Source organism: Eubalaena glacialis, chromosome 11 (genome assembly GCF_028564815.1).
Source record: "Eubalaena glacialis isolate mEubGla1 chromosome 11, mEubGla1.1.hap2.+ XY, whole genome shotgun sequence".
Lineage (NCBI taxonomy): Eukaryota > Metazoa > Chordata > Mammalia > Artiodactyla > Balaenidae > Eubalaena > Eubalaena glacialis.
In genome coordinates, this window is record NC_083726.1 from 54,989,021 (window position 1) to 55,016,401 (window position 27,381).

General features: G+C 43.4%; 1 long non-coding RNA gene across 1 annotated transcript in view; it reads right to left on the reverse strand.

The window, feature by feature from the left end:
- Nucleotides 1–23,708, reverse strand: part of LOC133101116 (uncharacterized) — a 69,835-nt gene extending 46,127 nt beyond the window's left edge. The window contains exon 1 of the long non-coding RNA XR_009702592.1: nt 23,568–23,708. This is a non-coding gene — a long non-coding RNA (uncharacterized LOC133101116). The remainder of the gene's footprint in view (nt 1–23,567) is intronic.
- Between the last annotated feature and the right edge of the window lie 3,673 nt (nt 23,709–27,381).

A 27,381-nucleotide genomic window follows, 5' to 3' on the forward strand; every position in this document is an offset into this window, starting at 1 on the left:
CAGCACTTTAAATATATCATCCCATCACCTTCTAGCCTCCATGGTTTAATTTGGGACATTAATCTTATTGAAGATCCCTTGCATGTGATGAGTTACTTTTTTCTTGATGCTTTCAAGAGATTGACTATGATGTGTCTAGCTGTGATCTCTGAGCTTATCTTACTTGGAGTTCACTGAGCCTATTGGATATGTAGATTAATGTTTTTCATCAAATTTGGAGCACACCTTCAATGGTGTGGAAAGCAATTCACAACTCTACCTTGGCCTTCACTTCCTGCTTTTGCAGAGCTTTATGGTCAGGCAGGTCTTTCCTGGGCATGCACACTGCCCTGCACATGTGCAAGGACTTTTAGGTCTTCAGTAATATGCTGTAGCTTTTCAAAGCTCTCTATGGACATCTTCACCAGTTTTTTCCTTTTTCAGGTTTTTGGTCAGCTTCTTGTTAACCTCAACTGGTATGACTGCCTTAGATAGCTATGATGTTAAACAAACAATTTTTGCTGATTGTTTTCAACTAACAAACACCTTGGGGATAGAGTTGTTCACACAGAGCTGGTCAAGTTAAGACAAGCCCTGAGAATGGGGCCTTTCCAGAGAGTGAGATTCAAAGAGTGACAGTTCTCTGGGGCTGCGGCTTTTGGGGGAGCTACAAACCCTATCTACCCCCAATCTGCAAACCCAAATCTGCTAGTCTGCTGGATCTCAGAGATAGATAGTATAGTTGCAAGGCTGTTGTTGTTCAAGGCTACCACAGATGTGGAGAGAGCATAAGGAAATTGGTCCAGTTAAAATGCTGCCTTATTCCTATCAAGATTCATCTGTGCTTGAATAAACACTCCTTGGATTGTTGCAATCCTTTGCTTAGTTTCCAGAGTTCTGAAAAAGGTGATTTTGGCAATGTTTGCCAGTATTCTCTTTGCTTATATGGAGTAGTGGATTTTTAGAGGTCGTTATTCTACCATTCCAGAAGCACTTCTCCAGATGAGGAAATAAAGGTTCAGGTAGGTTAAGTAGTTGCCCAAGGACCCAGAGCCAAGCAGCACCAAAGCCAGGATTTCAAATCCAAGGTTCTATTTTACACTCAACTGCCTCTCCCTACAACAGTTTTCTGGAACATCTCATAAGAGAATAAGCAGTGGTTACAAAACCTCCATCATGTACATACTTATTTAGACAACATTTTTAACAAAGCCCTGTCACATGGATCTCCATTCCTGAACTTTGAACTTTGTACCAATTAAGCAGTATCATCTGACCCACCAATATCATCTTCTATAAAATGTATTTCTGCCACAGGCATTTTATTTCCCTCTCACTCTAGTTTGACTCTTACTCAGCTGAAGCTCTATGCCAGCATCTCCTTAGCACTTACGATGAAGGTTTATGTTGGCAAGACTTATTTTCAGGATGAAATTGAGTACCAGAGTCAAATATAAGGCCCTTACCCAAGCAGAATAAACAAACAGTGTGCTACCCCAGGGGTATTAGGCACAATACCTGAACTTTCTATAAATTTTTCAGTAACAAACAAGTGAGCAGCAGGTAAGCGTCAGCTCTCCATGCTTGCCAATTAATAGCTGAAGAAGAGGAGATACCCAGGGTCTGGAAGAACTGAACAAAATTATGTTCAAATTCCTCTTGAACGAGAAGTGTGCTTAAAACATCCTACATTCTTGAGCACTGACCTGTAATAAAAGTAATGTAAAAGGTAAATCTTTTACCAGGGTGCCCAGCTGCACTATTTATTACAAAACCTGAAGTGTCGGGATGGAGAGTCATTTGCTGCAGTGGTATCAATATTACAGCTCTTGACATCTCTCTTTATGGGCTCAGTTGACCTGAAATAAGAAAACCATTTCACATACTAACAGGGCATTTTTCGATGATCCACTTTGACCTTTGCCTCTGGGCTTAGCAATAAGAGTGATAAGATGACATTTTTAATAGAACAAAACCCAAAGAATTTAAGCTTAAGGGAACCTAAATCCAACAGTGCAGTAGCCATGAACATTTAATTAGTTAATACCTATCTCTTTCTGCAGGGATTTTTTAGTCCCTGCCTGCACACTAAAATCTCCTGGGAGCTTAAATAAAAGTCCTCAAACCAATTAAATCTGAATCCCCCCAGGGAGGGACCCAGCCATTAGTACTTTTGAAATGTTCTCCAGTTGATTCTAATGTGAGAACCACTATGTAAAGATATTAAGGACACACACACCAGAACTACCGTTGGCAGATTTCACAAATAAACAAACAGTATAAGACATCTAGTTAAATCTAAATTTCAGATAAACAAAGAATTTTTTAAAATATAAGTATGTCCTATGCACTATTTTGGACATACTTATACAATTATTTGCTGTTCCTCTGAAATTCAAATTTAAATGGATGTCCTGTATTTTATCTGTAAAACCTACACAGGACAAAACTGAAAATTAAACAGTAGGGGCACAAATAAAGCTCCACCAACAGAGAAATTTCGCTGGTTAGTTTATCAGAAAAGAAGATCACCTGGAACATAACAAAAAGAAAGTCGTGCCAGGCCAAAGCCATCCTGAGGGAGAGAGTTTTCAAGTCCTGGAGGAGGAGGGAGAGCCACAGGAATGTTGCAGGCAGGCTTCCTTAGTGCCTGTGTTAGTTTGCTACGGCTGCCATAACAAAACACCACAGACTGGGTGGCTTAAACAAAAGAAATTATTTTCTCACAATTCTGGAAGCCAGAGGTCCACGATCAAGGTGTTGGCAGGTTTGGTTTCTCCTGAGGCCTCTCTCCTTGGCTTGGCCTTTTTTGCTGTCCTCACGTAGTCCTTTTGCCTGTGTGCATGCATCCCTGGCGTCTCTTTGTCCACATTTCCTCCTATAAGGACACCAGTCATACTGGACTAGGCCCCACCCGCGTGACCTCATTTTACCTTAATTACCTCTTTAAATGCTCTATCTCCAAATACAGTCACATTCTGAGGTAGTGTGGGCTTGGATTAACAAGTGATTTTTCGGGAGACACAATTCAGCCCATAACAGTGCCCCTCACTGGACTGCAGGCCTGCGGGAGGCTGTGGGGCGGCATGGTCTGATGTCCTCTTCCCAGTGCCACCCTAGCCCAGGAGAGTGACTGTGCCCCTGAGCTACCAGGAAAATGGAAAGGGGAGTTTCTGAGGGAAGCGACAGAAATGAGGGTCAGGAGGGCAGGACAGGATCGATCCACTCTTTTCTGGGAAGAAAGGGGTTAAGAATGATGCCCTCAGATGAGAAGAGGATTAGAGGAAGGGAAGGGGGACCACGTTAAACCAAGAGGGATTGTATGCAGAAGAAAGGAATATGAACACACTACCCACTCTTCCGGAGCTTGAGGGCACTAGGAAAGGGAGTAGAAATCACGATTTCTAGAGCCAAGGGGAAAACCGTAGAAACTGACCCCTAGCAACACTGCTGCCTGTTTCCTCTGTCCCTTTTAGGGGGAAAAAATTGCCTCAAGTGTTATGACGCTTTGCACAGGACACAGAGAGGAGCTTGCCGGGTCGTCATTTTATTGATTCTCGGGCTTGGTCAGCCTTTAAGAACACAGTTCATTGTCTCCAAGCAGCTGACCTGGGTTTTACTGCTCTCGGGCATGAATATGCATGGTAAGGAGCCCCAGATGTGCCGAGACTGCTGGCAGGTTTTCAGGACTTGCAGGCTCGCAAGCACACGCGCCGGTCTGTTCGGGTTTTAGGCGGTGCCAGCGGAAAGAAGAGCCAAGAAGTTTCCCTCCCGGGGGTTGTTACTGCGAGTCCGTCCCCGCTGGATGCGTGGGCTACACCCGGCAGGGAGGGCTCGGGCGGGTGCAGCAGGACCTGGGGGAGGACGGAATCTTGACCTAGGGTTTTGGATGGGGGTTAAAGCACAGCACTCTCCTATTTTCTCACGTTCCACGTTTGCAAAGAGCTCGGCGGGGAACCAGCTGACAGTGCAAGGGGGAAATCCAGCCACAAAACCACTGAACTCTTCCAGGGCGGTGAGCCGCTGAGGTGCCTGTGCCCCAGCTTCTGGCGCCTTTGTCCCCGGGCCCACCGCGTGCTCTGGGCGAAAGGTCGCCGGCGAGGGCGGCCCCGGGGGCTCACCCGCCCCCAGATTGGCTGCCTGGCCCAAGGCCAAGTCCCGCCGCGGCCACTCTCTGCCATTCCGACGTGAGTGAAGGCTCCTTAATAAGAGTGTAAATAAAAACCGGGCTGAGAAATGAGTTTTCCATGCCAGCAATCACCGGCCGAACCTCGGCTGTAAATAGCCTGGCGGAGCCGCGCAGATGGAGTCCCCGCACCTGGGGGATCGGGCCATCTCTGAGCAGCGCCGGGGCCACAGCTGGGCGCAGCCCAGACGCCAGTCCTCCGGGAGGCCGCGCGCGCTGGGCCCGGATTCTGCAACCACAGATAACGCGCCGCCCGGCGGGCCCCCCTCCCCTCCCCCGCACTGGAATCATCCTAGCCTGCTGTGTCCTCGGGAGGGACGGACCACCAGGCCCCCTAATTTATGGTCATTGGTGTAATAGCTCTAACGTGATTTATCTGACCGCAGAGGAGATGGCAAACGCTTGGAGATGAATGATTGGCCGGGCAGGCTTTGTGCATTTCTGATTGGCCTTATTAATTTCGAGCAGAGCTGGGCAGCAGCCTCTTGACTGAGACAAGGAAGTCAACTTGGCAGCAGCCTCTACGTAGAGCCAGTTGGGGCCTGGCAAAGGTTTAGCTTTGGCACAAACTGAAGGAATAATGTATTGCTTAAAAATTCGGGGAGTTTGACAGAATGTGCTAGCATACTGATTAAAGCAGATTTCGTTTGAGAGAGGGTAAGGATCTTTCTTTTGATTTGACAAATTCCTTTCCCCCCACCACTTTGTGTTTGTATAGGCCTTGGGGGTAGGAGGGAGAGCAGGAAGAGTATTTTTTTGCTTTTTATTTTTAATGAGTGAGGGGCAGGGGGATGCAACACTTACTGCTTAGAAGGGAAGGAATTTGGGGGAATCATGGGGCAAAAAAGTATCCAGAACATCCTTCTAAAAATGTTATATTTCACAATCATTTGTGTGGGGAAAAAGATTTCTTGCCTTTTGAGTTCTCTTCAGACATCACAACTAGTATTTATGGTATATATAAATTACTGGATAAGCACACCAATATACCACACTTTCACAAGGTCATTACTCTGTGTCACTGTAGTAACTGTCATTTAAATGTCACCCTTGAGTGATGCAACTTAGCCCCTTGAATAAAAGGGACTAAATAAGAATATTGGGGGAGTTAACAATATTTAGTGGAAACTATTTCCATATGAACGAATTACAAATTCAGTAGGGGTGAATATGCAATTTAAATGTACACATATTCATTTACTGTATTTATTTGTGCGTGTAGGACTCAAATGTAGACACACAGCACTAGGCAACCCCCAAATACAATCCTGAACACTCTGTTCCTCAGGGGAACCAGAACAAAGCCAGAGTGAGAGCAAGAGAACGTGACTGCTTGGGGAGGGGGCAGGTTGGTGTCACACGTGCAGTGGCACAATCATTTCTTTCATTTATAGCTCTAACCAGAAAAATAGACTGCGAGCAGCTGAGTACCAATTTATTTTGCTGCCTGAACCGATGAGTGGTTGCCTTAAATGTCACTGAGCTGGAAGGCTGTGCATTTCATTCCCTGCCAGGTTACAGGAAGCTTTGAAGCAGGTCGAGAAGGCGCCCAGTAATTGTCCTGCCACCTATCAAGGTGGGCAAGTGCAATCCTGCCAGGTAGAATTGGCCCAGTGGGGGATGAGAGCTGCCTGTCGTCACTGACGCATCTCATCAAATGCTGCTTGAGTAGAAATGAAGGTGACCCGTTTAGTCCTATTACAAGAGCCAAGTGGAGCAGAAGGTAAGGGTTACCTTCCAGAACAACAAAAATGGATTTGGAGGTTAGGAGCGGGGATTTGTTTGGGCCACAGGCCATAGAATGTGCACACGACACACAGGTCCTGCGTCCAGCTCCCTAAATGTGTAACACATGAAATAAGTCCAGTTAACAGAGGTATGAAGGAGTGCTGTGGACAATCAGAGATTAAGAGTCTAGAAGGGTCAGGGAAGGTTTTCCGTGTTGACCACTGCACTGGGTCATGAAGGATGAGTAGGAGTTGGTCCAGGATAGAGGGTGAAGGTCATGCCGGCCACGGGTGGATCATGGAGCATAACGGAAAGGAGGCAAAGAACAATCCTGTTCAGTGCCTGATGAGGATCCTGTGTGTACAAGTTCAAGCTGCATCTCACCTCTCTGTGAAACTAAACGTTTATAAGATGCCAGAAATTTCGCCCCCTAATAAAGATTAGCAGTCAGGTGTCTCCTAACTTTCTCAAGACCATAATGGAAAACCATGTATGTTTCTTTAAGCACATCTAGCCGTAATGACTGCAAGCAAACAAAAACCACAAAAGAGAACTAAACTCTGAACTCCGAGTATAACTGTTTTTAGCTTAAAATAATCCTTCTCCACTAATTTGACATGTGACCCAGAAACAAATACTAAGTGCTCTCTCTCCAGCTTTCCAACTGAACTCTGGTCTCTAAGGACAGACAGGCTGGCAGCGAAGCAGCGGCATTCCCTCCATCCACACAAAGGTCTGGCTCTGCCCCTCCGCCTTTCCCCACTGGGCTGCTCTCTGGACACTGCAGGAAACTCATCTGTCATCACAACAAAAATCAGCTCCGTTCGTTTGCCTTCTTTTGTTCACTGGGAAGCTCCCTCCCAGGTCACTCGGTAGATGCTTCTCTTTCTTCCTTTCTTCCTCAGCCTCCCAGCGTCCTCCTCCTCCCTCTGAACTGCTCATTGTCAAAGATCGGAATTATGACTGCGGAACTGACTGCTGCCCTCAGTTAAAGAAAAAAGAAAGCACCTCTTTTGTCTTACTTCAGTCCACCTCACAGGCTGTGTCTTGTATCAGCTCTAGTTTTCTCTATAAAGATGTAGTGGTACTAACCTTGTCTCAGAGAATACACATTCCCTTAGTTGTGGGTCCTGGGCCATCACAAACAGCATTCCCAAGTCCTCTATTCTCATATGCTGCCCATTTCCTATCTTACTGAAAGTAGCTCCTTCCCTTTTTGGCTGTATTGTTTCAATACTTCCCTGTGATTTGGATTTGAGCTTTTTCAGAGGCTTCCTTGAAGGAATCACAGTGCCTGTGTTATCAAGGTCAGGAGCCTGTATAGCCCAGGGGCTTGCCAATGGGTCTTGCACTTGTGAACAGCAGTTCTGGGTGACTGACAGGCCTTGGGGTTTTATTTATTCATTTTGCAAACTTTACAGAAGCCCCTTCACTTCTCTTAGGGGATGTGGAGAGGAATAAGAAGCCTCTGGTCTCGGGCCGCAGACCTTAAGTGTGTAATGCTCACGTGAGAGAGTACAATGAGAGAGGTATGAAGAGAGCTGTGGAAAATCAGAGAACGCGTTTAAGCGTCTGCAAGGAAGCGCATCTCTCCCACATGTGTTGGTCATGGCACTGGGTCAGGAAGGATAAAGAGGAATCAAGGGGAGAAGGGGTGGAAGGTCACGCCAGCCACGGGTGGAAAACAAAGCTTCAGTGAGAGGAGGAAAAGTAGGACAGGTGGAGAGAAGAGGCAGGGAGGCATCTATGGGGTCGATTAGAAAAGAGAATAAACAAAGGGAAAGATGGATATGGACAGGAGTGAAAAGGGGAACCATTAATTGTCTCACTACTTGGCTGCACCCATGCCTTGAATAGCCAGGCGCACTCCCAGGGCAAACACCATCCTGACTATACTATATCCATTTCACCAAAAGATGTTGAAGCTTCAGGAAACGAGTGACTTAGAATGGTCACAATATGTTACTAAGAGCATAAGGCAGATATAGAAAAAGGACAAAAAGACCCAGGCATTAATAAGTTGCGAAGAAAATACACTGAAATGGTATTAGCTCTGGGTGGTAGGATTATGAATTATTTTAATTTTCTTCTTTTCACTTATCTGGATTTTCTATCCTATGGTGAGCGTGAATACTACTTCATAGGCTACTAATTGAGTAATCTTTAATAAAACATTTCCTGATAAAAGGGTTCCTAGAGTTTATTTAAGTTCACGATAATGGTATCTGATCCTTAAATAGAAAAGCAAAGGGAAAAAACTAGGACTATCTTATTCAGTGTGCAGGCTTTGTACAGATAATTTGGGTTATGTCTCATTTATACGTATGTAAATAGTGCAGCCACCACCATCCTCCCTCAACACACAAGGGCAGAGACAAACCTACAGCCATCTTAGTATCCCCCGCCCCTAAGGCAACACCTCGCATAAGCAGATGCACATTTAATAAATGTTGTTTAACGAAGGATTCCTAGACCTTCTGACCTTAAAACCAGGACTCTTTCCACTACAAGAGTGATTCTCGTACTTCAGCATGCATCACAATTATCTGGAAGGCTTGTTAAGACACAGAATGCTGGGCCCCACCCCCAGAACTTCAAATTTTATAGGTCTGGGGTAGACCTGGGAATCTGCATTTCTAACAGGTTCCCAGGAGATGCTGATGCTGTTGATCTGGGACCAGACTTGGAGAACCACTGCTCTTTCATACTGTCTGCAGGTGGAAGGATCCTAAGGGCTGCCTGCAGTCACACATACTTTCACAACCATGGCTTGAAAGAATGCTCCAAAAGATACCACGAAGAAGAGTCACAGCTAAACTAGCTGGCAGAGAGCTGAAATGACCAAGAATGCTTCTAATTCAACAGCTTATTTATTACATTTTGTCCAGTACTAGGACTCATTGTTTGGTATCTTCAAAGATCATGGAGTTTGGTCATGGAGTCCAGAATAGCACACAGGAAATGGAAAATAATGATATGTACAGTTGGATGACAAAATGTGTGGTACTGAGAAGTTCTATGAGAGAGAAGGGAGGGACCAATGTCAACTAGACTTGAAAGGCAAAGCTTTACTGGAAATCTAGTTTGAGACCTTGGAGGACGCTATTTAGGGTATTTATTGCTGTATAGCAGATCACCCCGAAACTTAGTAGCTTAAAACTACTATCGAGGGACTTCCCTGGCGGTCCAGTGGTCAAGACTTTGCCTTCCAATGCAGGGGGTGTGGGTTCGATCCCTGGTTGGGGAGCTAAGATCCCACATGCCTCGCAGCCAAAAAACCAAAACGTAAAACAGAAGCAATATTGTAACAAATTCAATAAAGACTTTAAAAATGGTCCAGATCAAAAAATCTTAAAAAAAAACAACAACAAAAACTACTATCATTATCTAATGGTTCTGTAGGCTGACTGTCCTCAGCTGGGTGGTCCTGCCTGGGATCTTCCGAGTAGTTACAGTCAGAGAGTAGCTGGGACTGGACTTGCCTCAAGGCTCAGCTGGGCTGGTTGGCCAACGTGGCTTCTTCAGTCCCATGCTGATGGCTCAGCCTTCTCCACGTGGCTTGTCTGCCTGGACTTATTAACGGCAGTTCAGGGCTCCAAGAGACAGGAAACCGCCCGTCCTCTCTTAAAGAGCAGGCCCAGCATTGGCAGAGTGTCACTTCTGCCACAGTCTATTGGTGAAATTAGTCACAGTCAAGCCCAGGTTCAAGGGGGCAGAGGAGTATCTCTCAGTGGGGGAGTGGCATGTGCACAGAGAAGAAACTGATGGCAGCCATCTCTGGAGACAAGCTACCACAGATGGGCAGGCAGAGCAGACAACTTAGAGCATGAAGATGCAAGAACCAGATGGGGGCCGGGAGGAGATCTGAAAGCTTGTACACAAGAAAAATCAAAGGAGCTGAAAACTGAAATGAAGCGTCTGGGTCGGATCTGATAAACAATGGGGGAAATCACTGTAAGTTCTTAGGTAGCAAAGTGGCTTTCACTCACTCAACACACCCACGTGCATTGTTTGCCTGCTGGCATCAGGGTGGAGTGGTGTACATACAAACATACACAAGGCAGGCACAGGCCAGACACCACAGATCAGAGTTTAGTGGGAGATGCACATGAGTGAACAGGCACTTACAGTTCAGTGTGATGACTGCTAACAGAGGGGAAAGTGTAGGGTGTTATGAGAGCATCTAACTCAGATAAGGAAGCAGGAGGGGAGAAGAGGGGTAGCTCAATTTTTTTTCTTTTTTCTTTTAAGATCCCTCTAACAAAAGTTCCTGGGCAAGATTGGAGGAGGGAAAGACAGAAGCCAAGGAGACCAGTTAGAGCACTGTAGCTAGACAGGTGATTAGAATTAGACACTGTAAATCTCCTCCATCTCTAATGAATGAAGATGCAGCCCTGATAGGGAGTATGCCTCGAGCATGATGGGTGTTAAAGTTGTCACATCTTCCCTTTTAAAGATTTGGTCCTACCCAATATATAAAGTCATCTGATAAAACTTGTAAAATGACAACAGGTGGTTGGAAAGCGCCCAAGGCATTATTGGGCACACCTGGGAGATCACATCAAAGGCAGCTGTGTGGAGTGTTCCTTCTCATGCCCCGGAAGCACCTCCCAGATTCCAAAGAAAGAGCTTATTGTACTCTCGGAGGCACACGGAGTCACTGAGTAACCTTTCGGGGAGGAATTTTGATTTTTTTGTGCTTGTCTACATTAGATAAGCTCATGTCTTTAGGACAACACCTGCAGTAAGTTGCTTATATGCTGTTCCAAGGAAACAGGACTGCTGATCGTAATCCCAGAGAAATCATTTTCCACCAGAGAGGGGGCTCCACTTGGTCCTCCGAGTGGTGGCGCTGGGCCCAGCACCGCTTCCTACATCCAGTGCACCGCCAAATGCACAGTGGAGGATCAATGAATATTTGACTAGCTAGGGTGTATCAAATTTTTACAGATCACAGATGGCAATGGGATGAGGTACACACAAAGTACTTAACTCTGCATCCTAAACTCTGTCAGGAGCTCTAAGTGAGCAGTTAACTATTTAGAGAAATGGAGGAGGTTCTACTGTGCTACCGAGGGCACAGGAATAATAGTTACACTGAGCCCTGGTATAGAGTACACTGGAATAACTTTGCTATGGAAAATGGTGACAGCTAAGTCAACAAGATGAGGTGGCATCTCCTGTTTGTCACTCTTCCCATTACTGTTTCGAGCCTGACTGTTTTCAGGCATCTCTTTTCCTGTCTACTCCTTTTGTTCTTTGCTTGCTTTCATTCAAGATTCTTCCCCAGAGACTGTGTGGGTATGGAGGGGAAGGGAGGGAATTGGTAGGAATGTCCATTTTCCTCTTGCTAGCTTGGGCTTCTGCTAGCTCCCACCAGAGTAGAAGAGGGGACCTGGAGAGAAGACCACTGGGGAAAAGAAAAGTGGAGGCAACACGAGGCCTGAGGCAATGTGGGGAAGAACCCCACTGACCCAAGGCAGGGCAGAGGATAAATACTGAGATAGGAAGCGAAGAGACCACTCTAAGCAGCAGTCAGCCAGCAAGCCGGCCAGCCTGGCCCTTTGCTGACTTTCCTCTACCTTGCTTTTGCTTTGTCATTTCCCTGGTTATGGCACCTTACTTGGAAAGAGAGGAGGAGGAAATTTGGGTTCATCAATTTTAGATATTTAGTTGTTCACAGTTAAATGCTATATTAGTTTTCTATTGCTGCTGTAATATTACCACAAACTTAATGACTTAAAGCAACACAGATTATCATATAATTCTGGAGGTCAGAAGTCTGAAATGGGTCTCACTGGGCTAAAATCGTGGTGTCGGCAGGACTTTCTGAAGGTTCCAGAAGAGACTACACTTCTTTGCCTTTTCCAGCTTCTAGAGGCAACCTGGGTCCCTATTACACTGTGATTGTATTGGGCTCACCAGGTAATCCAGGATAGTGTCCCTATTTTAAGGGCAGCTGATTAGCAACCTTAACTCCATCTGCAATCATAATTCTTTTTTGCTGTGTAACCTAACATATTCATAGGTTCTGGGGATTTAGGATGTGGACATCACGGGGTGGGACTGGGTGGGGTTGACCTCAAACACTGCATAACCTTACTGAAACTACACTTTCAAATTTTTCCTAGTACTCTTGAAAACCAAGAAGAACTCAACATCACTTGTTTGTTTTTCCTCTTATGGGTTTGCTGGAAACAGAAGTAACAATCCTAACCATCTGTCATTTAAACAAGGGAAGATTTATTGCTTTTGACTAAAAAGACACTTGTCACAATAGCAATACTACACCCTTCCGCAAAGACCGAGCCCCTCTTGCAGGGGCTGCAGCATACCATCAGCATGTCACCTGGCTCCACTCTTACCGGTGCTGCACAGTGCTCTTTGCCCTGAAAGGCAGTCAAGAGGATACGACACTGTAACAAAGGGGCAACATGCAGATCCACCGTCCTGGGAGACCCAGCCATTTATTTGGATCAGTTTTATAGTTTCTATAGAATGGAAAGGCTATCATGCAAAATGACTCCTGGCCATTTATTTGTCGACTCAAGCAATGTGACACAACTGCTAGCAAGCTTAAGAGGGGTGCTCTAGTCCCAGACAGGCTAGACTTCAATCAACAAGAAAAGACTTAGATTGGCTATTGTTTTTGACAATGTTGGTAGACATCACAATTAGGCAGGGGAGGTAAAGAGCTAACATTACCAAAGAATAATTTTTTAAGAAAATAATACATTCTGCATTTTATCTTTTTCTGAGCCATTTCCTGAATATTCCTTTAAACTGGCAATAGGACCATTTCCCTGATGACAAAAGGCCGTTCTTTAAGTGGTAAGGTACATATACAATTTCAGGAGCGTAGAATGGTAATAGTGTGTGTGTGTGTGTGTGTGTGTGTGTGTGTGTGTGTGTCTGTGAGAAAGAGATTAAGATTGAAATTATATAAGTGTATTGAGCATGTGAAAGAGACTTTAGACTACTTCAAGTAGCTACCATTTATGAACACTCCTTGTGTCAGGACTTTGTTGGGCACTTTAGGTATATTATCTGTGATCCTCAGAACGACTTTTCATTGTAGGTATTACAAATAGGAAACTGAGGATCAATGAGATTAAGAAATTCACCTGAGGCCACACAGCTGTTAAACAGCAGAGAGAGGAAATAACCCTCTGGCCACCTGATCTAAAGCCCTCGCTCCCTCTTGCACAGAATAACTCACTGCTGGATCATCCATGCCTCTAAGGTTAAGTGGTGGCAATGGAAATATGTATCGATAGAAGTTCCACTGCCAAGGCCCTGAAGTCACCAGGTTCTGTCCTCGCCTCCTCAACCTACTAACTCCTCAGCCAGCACTGACTCCCCCAGTTTCCTGATTAGTGACTTGCCTAGAGCCCCATGACGAGTCAGCAGGATGTAACTGTGAGTGTGCCTCTTGTTTCTGGTGCCACATCACTTCTCCCCAGAGGTCAGGCAAACAAGAAGAGGGAAGAAATGAAGAAAACTGAGCAAAAAAGGTGCGGGGGGAGACAAACTCAGCACATTCATTTGTGTAGGAATGAGTAGCTCAATTTTGCAGATCACTGAAAAAGTCAGACATACTATTTGCCATGCAAAGACTACAGAGCACTGCCCTGCCAAACTTGGAAACTGATTTTTCCATCATTTACTTGGCCTCATTATTAGCCTGCATCCTCAGAGAAGATCTATCTTTTAACTCAAGTTCAATATTTGACCAAACAACTAAAAATGTTAATAAAAACAAACAAAACCAAAATCAACAAGAGCCTAAATATTAGGGAAAATTCCTTTTGTGAATTAAATTCACTTAGTAATAAATTCATTTTTTAGATGGCTTCCTTTTCATTGAGGCTTTGCAAGCTTTTGATTTACAGAAAGATGTTATTGTTAATGGAGTTCAATTTTCCTGAGAATTCAGCATCATTTTTAAAGCTGAGAGTGCATATGCATTCTAATATTATGCAGAAACCATCTCCCAGGCCCTACACAGTGCACACTGCCCAACTGTTGTTGGAACCAGTCCTGCAGAATAAGTGGTCTCTCTAATTTATCTTATCCCCATAGAAGCTAGTATATTGGAGGAATCACAGTGATACTCATTAATACTGGTTAAATAAAGAAATGTGTATTTATGTACACATATTCACTGACTCATAGAATTACACAAGCACATTTATTTTCCAAGGCAAAACAATTCAGGTAAAACTGCCCTCCTCTTTTCCCGTACCCCTTCTTTCAAAAATTCTCTTCCTTTTAGGTTTTCTTCTTCAACACTGCTATTGACATTAATTTTAATTAGATTAGAATCCTCTACAAAATGCTGGGGAAGAGGAGACAAAAGATACATTTGACCTAGACTCCAAGCTTCACAGATGGTACAAAACATGGAGAAGAGCCAGAACAGATTTTAGCACAGTGTTCTACACTATATTACATCCCTAAAGGATGGCCACTGTCTATTAGAAAAGAACATGAATGGCATGACTTGAGAATCAACTTCAGGGTCCTTACCAAAAGTAGACTCAGGCAGCCTACAAAAATGCTTGAAATTTTAGCTAACTCCACAGGGTAAACACTAAAGGTTGCTATTGCAATCATCCAAGTAAAAATTTTGTGTTAACACTTTAGTATTATTCATGTTAATTATCTAGTCACTCTATAAGTCTTTGAAAAAATAAGGTAGGCAAGTTCAGAGTCTGGATGACAGTAAAATGCCAGAAAAAGTCTGGAGCATATGGAGAGGCCTGGTGGCATGGAGGAGGGGTTGGGGGAGTAGAGAGCCCTGGTGAACAAAAAATCAGCAGGAGGAAACTGGATACCATGGGTAAAGATAATGTCACCGACAGGAAAGAGAATGATAAAGGAAACTAGCATTTACAAAAAAATAATTACACACCAGGTAGGCCCTGTGTTCAGTACTTAGCATATATTAAAATATGAGATTCAAGACAAAAGAGAATTTTTGTGCTTACTTATAGTCACTCAAGCTACATTCAAATATATTTTCTGTTGTTTTATTATGTGATTTAAAATGACAAAAAAAGGGGGTGGGGTAGAAAAGCAATGAGAACAGTACCTTTTCCTAGAGGAAAAGTACCATTCCTCTAGGTCTAAAAACCTGTGAACTAGAGAGACAAATTTTCTGTCCCCCACATACCCAATATACATGGTAGGGTAGACAGGCATAGGATAATCACTATAAATAACCCCATTCAAAAAGGGAGAAAACACCATAGGCATGTGGCAGTCTCTCACCACAGCAAATCAAACTGGGCACATGTTGCCAATTCCTTGATTAAGGTTCACTTCTATTGCCTGCGATGATTCTCCTCAGCTCTTGGCTCCATCCTCTGAGTTATTCTTCCTACTCCATAAAATATTCCTGCCTGTAGAAGTTCTAGGGTCTAAAAGCTTCTTTTCATTTTGAAGCCATCTCTATTCCTTATAGTTCAAGCTGATAGTATTTCTACAATATAATTTTCTTAAAAGTTTTGTAAGTTTCCTATGAATCTTATTGATCTCATTGGGGTTTACTTCATTAGACAAAAGCCACATCAACAAATCTTGTCTACATGGGGCTCCCTGTAAGGCATCACCTTAAATTTTTCTGAGGTCTTAATAAAGGATTTCAGTCTAATCCTTAGTTTCATCTTTACCCTGAGAACTTTTCATGATGGAGCTGTGAATTTGATTTTGTCCTGAGGCCTTTTTATTACTTTGGGAATAATCTGCTGCAAGAGACTGGTCATCAGAAAAGGGTTTTCTTTTCTAACCCAGCAAGTCCTGACTTTTATATATTTCCTCAAAATTTTGCTTGAAAACTGAATAATTTCTTCTCTAGCTCATCATTATCTATTTCATGATATCAGCTAAAAGAAACCAGTTGAAACTTTAAAACTTTAGCTTGAAAACTGTTCGGGCTGATGCATCAGTTCATTAAGTATTATTTTCTATTTCTACATTATCCTAAGCAGCAGTTTTATTAACAAGAGCTTTTCCTCCAACTTTAATAATTTTTTCCTCACTTTCCTTTAAGCCCTACCGACAACCTCAAGATCCATCAGATTTCTGCTACTAATCTCTTCAAGGTCCTTCCAACATATGTGGGCAGCTCAGTTGCAAAGCCACTGTCATGTGTTTTAGGTTTTGTTATAGTAATACTCCATTTCCAGGTCCCCAAACCATTTCTGGTTATCTACTGCTATGTAACAAATTACCCCAAAACTTTGGCTTAAAACGACAACCTCAATTTTATTATTATCTCTCACGGTTCTGGGGCTTTACTAAACTTGCCTACATGGTTCTTGCTTAGGGTGTGTCCTAAGCTTGCAGCAGATGGTAGCTGGTACTGGAATCATCTGGGACTTGCTCATTCATATGCACGGTGCCTAGTTTGGGAAGACTTAAAATAGCTGGGGCAGGCACAGCTGGGTTTCCTCAGATCTCTCTCCGTATGTCTATGCGATCTCCCCATGGTCCTTTCAGAATGGAAACTTCAGGGTAGCTGTTCTATAAATGCCATTAGGGTCAAGAGAAGGGAACACAGACTATCGTCACAAATCTGAGTGATGATGGTCAAAAGCAGATCAGGGTCACGTACATTCAAATGTATTAAATTATTCCAACATTTTATTCTCCAAGAAAGACCTATTTCTTTCCTCACTTAATGAGAGGAAGGGGGGTGGGGTAAGGGTGGAACCAAATGTTCTATCAGGATAGCTAAGTTCTAAAGCAGGGGTCAGCAAACTGGCCTGCAGGCCAAATCTGGCCTATGGCCTGTTTTTAGTATTGCCCATGAGCTGAGAATGATTTTACATTTTTAAAGAGGAAGAAGAAGAAGAAGAAGGAGAAGAAGGAAGAGGAGGGACAGAAAAAGAAGCAAGCAAAGGAGGAGAAACAGCAGCATATGCAATAAAGACCATATATGACCCACAAAGCCTAGAATATTTAATATCGGGCCCTTCACAGGAAATGTTTGTTGATCCCTACTCTAAAGCACTTTCAAATGTTTTCAGATGTTACTACAGATAAAACAGCAAACGTACTGCTAGGATGCTTTCAACATATAGAGTTTCCTCACAAAAATAGAGTAGATAGTATAACAACACAGGATCTTGCCCAATCAATTATCCCTTTTCTATTGTATATTCAATCCTGAATCTCCATATTCCCTCTCATTTTTCCTCTATCCACCTACCAACAGTCTTATCTCCTGATTAATAAGCAATCTTTCTTCCCCTACCACCTCCTTCAAGTTTTGTGTGTGCAATTTTCTTTTCCCCTTGTGTAACTTCTCTCCTCAAAAGACATAAATGTTTGTTACTCCTGAAGAACAGTCAAAAAGGCAACCTATCGAATGGGAGAAAATATCTGCAGCTCATATTTCTGAAAAGGGGTTAATATCTAAAATATATAAAGAATTCATGTAGCTCATTAGCAAAAACAAACAATTTGATTAAAAAATGGGCAGAGGATCCAAATAGACATTTTTCCAAAGAAGACATACAGATGGCCAACAGGACATGAAAAAGTGCTCAACATCACTAATTATCAGGGAAATGCAAATCAAAACCATAATGAGATATTACCTCACACCTGTTAAGAGTGGTTATTATCAAAAAGATAAGAAATAAGTGTTGGCGAGGATGTAGAGAAAATGAAATCATTGTGCACTGTTCGTGGGAATGTAAACAGATGCAGCCACTACAGAAAACAGTATAGAAAAATTAAAAATAGAGCTACCAATTCCAGCAATTCCACTTCTGGGTATTTATCTCAAAGAAATGAGAACATTTACTCAAAAAGATAATAGGAACCCCCATGTTCACTGCAGCATTATTTACAATAGCCAAGATATGGAAACTACCTAAGTCTTCATCAATGGATGAATGGATAAAGAAAATGTGGTATATATAAATACAATGGAATATTATGCAGCCATAAAAAAGAATGAAATCTTGCCATCTGTGACAAAATGGATGGAACTTGAGGGCATTATGCTAAGTGAAATAAGTCAGAGAAAAAGAAATACCATATGATCTTACATATATGTGGAATCTAAAAAAATAAAATTAAATAACTGAATTCAGTTATTCTGGTGGTTGCCAGAGGCAAGGGGTGGGGGGTAGCCAAAACGGGTTGAAGGTGGTCAAAAGGTACAGACTTCCAGTTATAAAATAATTAAGTCATGCAGATGTAATGTACAGCACTGTGATTAAAGTTAACAATACTGTATGTTATTATTTGACAGCTGCTAAGAGCACAGATCTTAAAAGTTCTCATCACAAGAAAAAAATTGTAACTATGTGTGGTGATGGATGTTCACTAGACTTATTGTGGTGATCATTCTGCAATATAAACATATACCAAATCATTATGTTGTACACATCAAACTAATATAAAATTATATGTCAATTATATCTCAATTAAAAAAAAAAAGAACAGGCACGCGGGCTTCTCTAGTTACAGCACGAGGGCTTAGTTGCGGTATGTGGGATCTTAGTTCCCTGACCAGGGATCAAACCCGGGCCCCCTGCATTGGGAGCGCGCTGTCTTAACCACTGGACCACCAGGGAAGTCCCATGAATCTTAATACATTTCAAGTTCAAGTTCAAAGCAGTATGAAACACACATAATTGTAGTGTGTTACTCCACCAGAGAGCAATTAGAGATTATTCATTTATAACAGAAAACAGCGTTACAACTACATGTATGATCTAAACTGCCAGTGTCTGTGGACACTTTTTAGTTCCTAGTTTACTTTTCTGTGACATTTGACACTATTTGGCCTTCTGAGAAACCTTGACCTTTATGATAAAACACTCTCGATTACATCATAACAGAACGAACACTCTCAATTATATTTGAAACCCGGCTAAAGGCAAATGGTATATTTTCAGAAAGAGTTGTTTGAGGTGGAATAAGAAGAAAGAGCTAGGAACTTACCCTGTAAAATCAACACAAGGCTCCTATCTTGGGTTTGTTTGTTCATAACCAAATCTGTACTGTTGGGCGTCAACGGTGCAGTTTAAAAGGATCCTATCCACAAATTTAGTGCCCAGAAGTCTGTGTAGGCACAATTCCATTACATGTGCACGAAACAGCGCTTTTAAAGAAAGATAACTGCAAAATGAAAATCTAACAACAAAAAATAACTCTCAACTTCAGATAAAAAAGCACACTCTATTCCATGTAAAACTAATATTTCTCTTAAACAAATTCAGAAAACACCTCAACGTACTACAGCAGATAATACAAGGCTAAAAGGTAAGCCAGCCAGAGTATCACTGAATATCAACGACAATTGTAATGCTCATCTCCAAGACTCCAATTCCACTTTTAGAATGACTACTAGAGACAACAAACATCAAGACGTCTAAATTACAAGATCTATTCTAAGTGTTCCGTACTTCCCTCCCCTCAGCTCTTTCACCCACTTTTTCTTCTGCCAGGTCTCAAAGGTAACCTAGGTCACTAATGCTTTTCTCACCTGCCCACATTTTGATTCTTAGGCACTTCATGTTCTACCTTTTCTAAATGCATCGACCTTCGGGGCAGTGACCTAGCCATACAATTATTCTGCTTTCCCCATGGTGCCTAACAGCAATATCCTAACAAAAACACTTAGTGAATTGTGTTAGACAATCATTCAAGTGATTTTAATATTTTTGCCTGAATTATCTAGATATCAGTGGCACCAATGACTTTTTAGATTTTACGACAATGGCCATAATTGTCCTCTTGGGTATTACCGATCTGGCCTAATTCACTTTTGAAGGCGACTGTCCTATTTTCCTTTTGTTGCAGAAATTATAGAAGGAGTGTTCAGTGGGGGAAGTAGTACCTCTCCTGTCAGTTCCCCCCCCCACCCCACCCCCACTATGGAGGAGGTGGGATGTGACATACGAGAGGGAGAAAGGATGGGTAGCCATGAAGAAATTCCAGCCTTCCTGGCACCTAGTTCCCATACACTGAAGAGCTTCTCTCTGCTGTCAGGCTCCTCTGGCAAGAATTCTTTGAGGCCACTCCACAGACACAATGTCTTGACTACACCCTGGCCCACCTACCAAAAGGCAACTGTATGTTTAAACAGCTTATAAACAAAGGCTTTTGTATATAAGATTAACAATCAGGAATTCTGACTTTGGGGCATGAAGCCAAACTGCTTCCCAAGAATCTTCTCCAGGTGTCCCATACACAAAATTAACATCTACATTTCCAATAATTGAGGATGACATTTATTAAAATGTTATTACCATAACTCAGCTTTCCTTTGGTCTGGTACTTATTGAGGACACCCAAACACTGCCTTATTCTTTCCCATCCGTGGCTTTTTGCTAATACAAATTACTTAAATGCTTGACAACTGATCAACAAAAAAGTCAATTGTGCCAAGTAAATGTCAAAAACATCAAGATTGGAAAGTTGCACTTTTGATAAGGCAAATTCATCTTGTAGGAAACTGTCAACAGTAAAAATGTTCAGTAGATAATTTTCATCGGTGTGTACAGAAATGTAAAAGTGAAATGCAAAAGTGAAAAGCTCATTTTTAATACTGGAGATTAGAGCAGAAGTATAACTATGGTACTAAAAACAAGTTGGCTGAGAGGGCAGTATTTTCTCTTGTAATTTAGCAAACAAGAAAGACATATAGAAGTACCTTTATATCCAACAACTGAAAATGTTCCTACTATGTGGGCAACATATAGTTCTGAATGAAATTTACTTTAAAAGCAGAAGATAAACTGTGAATACTTTATCTGTATACTTCAGCTTCCTACCTGCTGATCCATTAAAGTTCAATAAATTACTGGCAGAATCTGTAATACTTTTGGGCACAAATTAACAACTGTTGATCCCCTATAAAATGTTAAAAAGTGTAGTGGGAAAGATGACCTGTCGGATGAGGATTAGCATGGCTGGCTGAATGAACTATTTTGGAAAATGAAAATTATTATACTACAATTAGAATTTTATTAGTTTCTCCATAAATCAAGATTTGACGTAGCACCCAAAGATTTTCATCATTTAAAAGAATTGGCACTTAATAAAGTCCTGAATTTTCTTTGATATCAAGAAAGCAAACTCCAAGAGCCTACTCTCAAATATTTTATGCATTTTAAGATTCAACATAAGGTTCTATACTGTCCTTCCCACAATGAGGCAGCTCCATCCAGATGAGATCAGATTGAGCAAGGTTCTCTCTCAAAGCTAAACCAAACCAAATCAAGGCATACTTATTAGATAACTTTTGAATTACGAAAGCATCAAACTCCTCCTGAAGGGGACAAAAAGGATTCGGTTGGCTTTAGTTTTTTCTCCTTATATGTGCCTTTTTCTTAGTAAAGAATTGCCTTAGTTTTTTTCAATTACGCATCAAGAATTAAACCACAGAATGTTTGTGATTACATCACAAAGCTAATTATTCTGCACAAATCAAAACCGGATCAGTTTTCTAAGAAAAGTACTAAAATTTACCACCAATTTCTCTCAGTGCAATTAAAATTTTAGAAATACAATCATCTTTTCCACCCAGACTTCAGAGTATTTAAAATATCGAGTAATTTCATTAGTTTTCCAAACTACGTTTTCTTTATAAAAATTGGATCTTCCTGCTTGGAGTAGTGGTCCCTCACAAATCAAAATGGGCAATCTTAGATTTTAAACTCAAAGTATCCAGAAACCACACTTCTAGCTCCTACCTAGATCCTTTCCTCCCACACTGAAATGCAATGATATAAATTATAACATGAGAATCAAAAGCCAAAAAATCCCACCACACCGGCAGAATTTGAGCCCCCAAAGTTAAACTAAAAAGAAAGGGGAAAAAAAGCACAGCACACTGTAAAGAGAATTTATTTGCCTCATACATTAAAAAATCTCAGTGCATTTAACTATAAATTCAATCTTCTTATTCAAAGAGTTGCAAACAAAGTTTAAACAGAAACTTTTAATTGCTTTGGGTTTACATTTTAAAAGTTCTTTGATTTACCGAGAGAACATATCAAAAAAACAGATTTGAACTGTTAAGGCATAAACTTTATAATTAAGAGGTCTACTATTCCGCCCCTAATGCCAGTTCTGCACAAGATACCTCACACCACTCCGACCCACAGATAAAGAATGAAGTAAAATAGGTACAAACTAAATCTTGCATCAACTACTGAAAGAAGCGGTAAAATTATTTAGGGTGGAAAAGTTATGTGTCAATCTCTCTCACAATTTCATTCCTTCCTTTTCGAGCAAATAGCGACTCCAACGACTTAGGTCTTCCCCAGCTTTACAAACGTCCCCGTGCACCCCTCTCCCCGCAGTCCCTTCCTCCCTCCGGGAAAACGTACAACTAACGGTTTCCGTGGTGGCCGGCCCTGCCGGGGCTCGGCGGGCTGCCCCCACGCCCCGGAAAACAAAGGGGATTCCCAGCCATTGTCCTCCGCGACGCTGAGCATCACCAGCACTAGCAAGGCAGTAGCTTGCGCAGTTATCTCCACAGCGGGCAATGTCACAACCCGACCAACAGCACAAACTACTACCTCAGCCAGGGCCATGGTGTCAGGGAGGCACCGGACCACGCTGAGGCGAGCGAAGCGGCTCCGGCGCTCCTTCGTCCATCCTCAGCCGCCGACGTCGGCCCGGCGCCCCTGCCCTTCCCCGCCGCGCCCGCAGACCCCGCCCAGCGCCGAGCCGCTCGGCCGCACCAGGCGCGCCCCGGGAGCTCCGGGCATCACAGCGGCGCCGGCGCCCGGGGGAGGCCGGGCCGGCGTCCTCTACGTAACCGACAGCTCTGGAAAGAGAAAAGGTGCGGAGGGGTCCTGGCGGAGGCAGCCGCTCCCTCCGCCGCCCCGAGGGGACGCCGTCCCCCGGGCCACTCGAAAGCATGAAATGGGCGGCAAAAGCGCAGCAGACGCCTACGGGACCCGGACGGTCCCCGAGAGGCAGCAAGCAGCGCTCCCGCGCTTCGCCCGTCGCGCTCCCGCCACGTCTCCGGGCTGTGCCGCCCGCTCCCCTCCCTGCGGTGGGGGCTGGGCGGCGGCTGGGCCCCCAGCGTTGCCGCGCTCCCCACACCCGCGCGAGGCCGGCTCTCCGCCCGGAACGCCGGGGCGCTTCCCGCAGAGGCGACACCGACTCCGGCGCCGCAACCAGAAACCACGGCACAGCCCAGAAGTCCCCAGGCCACCCGCTCCCCAGCACCCTTCGGGGAAATCTCGTGCACCTCTGCAGGAGGCGAGAATAAAACAAACAAAAACCCCGTAAAACTGAAACCGGGCCGGGCGGCGGCATGGGTGGCAGTGGCAGCGGCAGCAGCCCGGCGAGCGCGGACACACGCCCCGTCTCGCGCTCCGCTGCTCCAGTGAGTCCGGACGAACCATAGAGATCACTTAAGGAGGCTCGCGCGCTACTCCCCACCACGTGACCGCCCCGCCAGGCCACCCCCCGCGCCGCCATCTTACATCCGGGACCGAGGCGGCGTGCCTTTTCCCCGACTTGGCAAAACTTCGACGTGTCACTAGAAATCAGCCCCCAAAGGGGGGGACCCCGATTCCACGTCACCAAAGTGCTGAGGCCGTGGGCCATGCCCCCCAATCCGCTTTACGGGGCAAAGTGGAGCCCCTAACTTCTCTCGGTCTTTGCCCGCAAAGAAAATGGCGGCACTTACCGCCGTCTAAGTGGACACGTTGTCTTCTGGCCGGGGTTTAAAGTTTCTGGCACCTCCTTTCGCATCCGGCAAGGATACCGCCACATGCGCTCCACCCCGCGGCGTGGCCGCCGTGCTACATTACGCAGAAAACCGGCGGGAAAGCTGCTGCACCGCTTACTTTAATGCGCAGGCTCCTGGGACTTGTGGGTGGTTTTTTTTTTTTTTTTTTTTTTTTTTTTAAAGGCCAAGTTTGGGAAAAGGCTGACTGCCGTGAGCCCCATCTGCTTTGGGGCCAGGCAAGTTACTTTTTGTCTCCCATTTTGAGACTTTCTGTGAAGTTAACAAATCATTGTGAAGAAAAAGCAGGGGTTGCCAGTTAAGATACGGAACGTCTAGTTAAATTCAAATTTCAGATAAACGAATAGTTTTTTAGTGTATGTATGTCCCACATACAAAAAAAAAATTGTTTATTTCAACTTCAAATTTAACTGGCGTCCTATATTTTTTTATCTGCTAAATCTGGCAATACTGTTAGTCATCACGCTCCTGAAAATCCAGACCACATAACAAAAGTAAGGAATGGAGGAACTGAAGTGTGTGTTCAGATTTGGAACCGACTCTGCGCGGAGACTTCGATCCCTTCACGAAGGCCAGAGGGCTGAGGTCCAGACTCCAAACTACGCACAAGGGACATCCATGTGCTTTTTGGACAAGTAGGTTTTCTCTTCCTTTAAACCAGCACAATCTAATTTTGATAACATCCTCTCAGCCAAAGAATCTCATGCAAATTAAAGATTACGTAACACTGGGTTTTCATTTCTATTCTATATAGTATTGGTGATGGGACACAATTTCTTGAACAAATTTTCAAATTAAAAAGCATCCTGCCTGACATGTTTCAAAACAAAATTTGTAATATGCAAATTAAGAAAATAAAATATACTTGGTTTATTTGGGTTTTTTTGGCTGTGCCACTTGGCTTGTGGGATCTTAGTTCCCTGACCAGGGATGGAACCCAGGCCCTTGGCCGTGAAAATACAGAGTGTAACCACTGGACCATCAGGGAATTCATTAAAATATACTTGGGTATGCCCACTAACTGACCGATCTCAACGTCACGCTTGTACGCATTTCAAAGCAACTGCTAAAGGTAGTTTGCCTGCGATGTCCAATCGGAACTACTTCCAATTAACAATATGTATTTTTGTATATATTGAACATACTTGCAATTAAGTGCCTTACTTGACAAAGTTGACAAAATTGACTGCATCACAGTGATGCTTACCACAAAGTCTGTAGAAACTTCACTAATAGTTTCATTATGATTCACACCACCTTGTTCCCATAAGCAGTGATTGGGTTGCCATGGCCGTCATCCCCCACTGCTCATTCACTGTACACTGGACATTATCCTCCACCATAGCAAATGTCATTTGTCATGATGGTCCAGATATTCAAATGGTCATCAAACAGTTATTTGGTCTACAGTATACAGATACATTAGAGCAATAAAATTTCCAAATAAATTTAGTCATTACACTAATTGTATCAGATTCCTTTCCACAATTAACCTGTTTTTGACAGTGTTGACACCAATGTACTCATCATCCAGACACAATGTGCTGCTATCAACTCTTTCTTTTCCTCCACCCATAATATCCAGAATCTAATCATCCTTTCCTTTCCTAATGTGAGCATGCTCACCTTATCAATCCTTCACCATGACCTCACAGCAGAAAAACTGCAACAGCTTCCTACCTTAGCTCTCCCTCCTCTATATTCCTTCCACTTTATCCTGCTTATAACTGCAAGTTTATCTTCCTTAGTTTCATAATATACTCCTAAAAATAATCACTCCAAACTCCTGCCACCTCAAATCTAAATTACTCTGCTTGACTTTCAAGGAATTTCATGAACGGGCCTCAATCCCTTACCGTCAACCTTGTTTCACACAACACATCGAAATGTACTCTCTGTTTCCTCATATCTCAGAGATATGCCTTGCTCACATTATTTGTCTTTACCTGAAATACCCTCCAATATCCTTTGGACCCAACTAGCTATCAGCACCTGGAAGCCCCCAATGACTTCTGTCCATACAGCAAGGATACAGTTATGAATATACACATAGTAGGTTCTCAGTATGCTGTGGTTGTCCAGTAAAAGGCAAAAAACTGATCTCTCTGTGAGAAGGTATGGGTTTTCTGACCATTTCTTGAATGACGTGGGCCAAAATTTTTGTTTGTTTTATGTAACATCCACCAGTTACCGTGTGCCCTGGGACAGTTCTTCACAACACTTCTTTTTAAAATCCTAATAAACAACTCTATGAGTTAAACACTACTATGAACTCTATGTTACAGATGAGGAAGCCAGATCAGGTTAATTAACCCGAGGTCACACATCAAGTAAGTAACAGTGCTGAAATTTGAATCTAGGAAGTCTAGCCCCAAACTCTGGGCTCTTAACCACTAAGCTATTGGTTATAATATAACCTCTTATAACAAACTACAAATCAGTAAGATGTTTTAAACTCTCTTGGACCAAATAAAAACCCAGTGCATGGGGCTTCCCTGGTGGCGCAGTGGTTGAGAATCTGCCTGCCAATGCAGGGGACACGGGTTCGAACCCGGGTCTGGGAAGATCCCACATGCCGCGGAGCAACTGGGCCCGTGAGCCACAATTACTGAGCCTGCGCGTCTGGAGCCTGTGCTCCGCAACAAGAGAGGCCGCGATAGTGAGAGGCCCGCGCACTGCAATGAAGAGTGGGCCCCGCTTGCCACAACTAGAGAAAGCCCTCGCACAGAAACGAAGACCCAACACAGCCATAAAAATAAATAAAAATAAATAAAATTTTGAAAAAACCCAGGGCAGCTCTGGAGGTCCCAGTCATTAGACAAATCTTTTTTTCACAGTACTTCATAGTTCTCTGTTAGGTTCAAGTGTTTTTGTCCCAATTCCTATTCATAGAAATAGTAATTGTCTAAAAAGCATTTTCAATTTACTTCAGTAAGGCTTGGATTTTAATGAAGTGCGGATCATTTTTGTAAAACGTGAATCTAGCATGGTGTAGGAAAAACTGCTTTTGAAGTAAGAGATGCTTATTCACGGACTTCAGCTATGTGACTCTAAGTAAGTCACTTCACCCGCTAAACCTTGACTTCCTCCTCTATAAAATGAGTAAAATTAATACCTTCCTTGCAGGAACTGCTGTGAGAATTAAAAGGAATAATATAGGCAAAGCCCTGGCTGACACATACTAGGTCCTCCAGAAATGATGATTAAAATTAGAAGTTGGAAAAATTACTATAACTACACTTGACTTCTGTAAATACTATGGAGGAATCTTTCAGTATCATACATTTATTACACAAGCCAGGTTTTCAAGAAGGAAATTTTAAAACAAACAATTTGTCTTTGAGAGGTGGAGGGATGGTCTGTCATTGCTATAGGTAGGCAGTTTCAAGCCTCACTAAATTAAAAATAAATAGGAGGGCTTCCCTGATGGTGCAGTGGTTGAGGATCCACCTGCCAATGCAGGGGACACGGGTTCGAGTCCTGGTCCAGGAAGATCCCACATGCCGCGGAGCAATGAAGCCCATGCGCCACAACTGCTGAGCCTGCGCTCTAGAGCCCGCGAGCCACAACTACTGAGCCCCCGTGCCGCAACTACTGAAGCCCACATGCCTAGAGCCCGTGCTCTGCAGCAAGAGAAGGCACCGCAATGAGAAGCCCACACACCGCAACAAAGAGTAGCCCCCGCTCTCCACAACTAGAGAAAGCCCGCGCACAGCAACGAAGACCCAACACAGCCAAAAATAAATAAATAAAT